Source organism: Arachis ipaensis, chromosome B08 (genome assembly GCF_000816755.2).
Source record: "Arachis ipaensis cultivar K30076 chromosome B08, Araip1.1, whole genome shotgun sequence".
Taxonomy (NCBI): domain Eukaryota; kingdom Viridiplantae; phylum Streptophyta; class Magnoliopsida; order Fabales; family Fabaceae; genus Arachis; species Arachis ipaensis.
In genome coordinates, this window is record NC_029792.2 from 2145540 (window position 1) to 2145919 (window position 380).

A 380-nucleotide genomic window follows, 5' to 3' on the forward strand; every position below is an offset into this window, starting at 1 on the left:
GATAAACCTATTGTCTGTTTGTTTGGTGATATTGTCCAAAGAATGATGTTCCATTGAGCATCATTAATATAAGGATAGGATTCAATATCTTTGTAGGTTACAAATTTGGTTAAGTACTATTAATTTCTAATCATTGTCATTGGTAATTTTTCACTCTAATTTGTATATATTTCTATTACTTGTAGATTTTTTTGTATATATATATATTGCTGATTTGGAAATAATAGTTGATTTGACAAAAATTGAGTGGCCGATTCTAAAGTTTTGTGAAATAAGCAATATTGCTGCTGACATGACATTAATAGGAAGAGAAAAATATCTTAAAAGTAATGTGGATAAACTTATCTTTTTTAGTTTTATTTATTAAGAATATATAGATT